Source organism: Wasmannia auropunctata, unplaced genomic scaffold, assembly GCF_000956235.1.
Source record: "Wasmannia auropunctata unplaced genomic scaffold, wasmannia.A_1.0 LD336078.1, whole genome shotgun sequence".
Lineage (NCBI taxonomy): Eukaryota > Metazoa > Arthropoda > Insecta > Hymenoptera > Formicidae > Wasmannia > Wasmannia auropunctata.
In genome coordinates, this window is record NW_012026812.1 from 1,176,459 (window position 1) to 1,176,899 (window position 441).

Sequence of the window (441 nt, forward strand, 5' to 3'; positions counted from 1 at the left end):
CAAGATTCTCACTCAGCCCGGGGGCTTTACACGAAAAAGAGGGTCACCTCACCGGCACTGTCTCCAACGCGGCTTCCTCGGCAGCGGGTCCGACAGCTCGCTCGTTCTCCCTCGTCCTCGCCAACACACTCTCTCGCTCTCTTGCTCTCGTTCTCTCAAGCGGTCGCTCCGCTGGATCGCACGCACGCTCCGCTAGCTCGCACGCAAAAGCGACATCGATCGCGCTCGATCGCGGATCGATGCCTGCACCCCCAGTCCGGGGGTGCGCAATACATCGGCGCAGTCGGCCGCGGCCAATCGCGGCGCCGTGTGGGGTCCTGCCGTGGCACGGGCGCGATCAGGTGATGTGTCAGCTGGGCGCCTCGCGCCCGCGCGAGGTCGCCCCAAATCCGGGACTTGGCGGCGTGGGCTCAGCTGGGCGCGTCCTTCGCCCTTGAATTC

General features: G+C 66.7%; 1 protein-coding gene across 2 annotated transcripts in view; it reads right to left on the minus strand.

Moving 5' to 3' along the window:
• The window catches only part of LOC105448758, a 6,236-nt gene that overhangs the window by 688 nt on the left and 5,107 nt on the right, over nucleotides 1-441 (minus strand). The window lies entirely within an intron of this gene.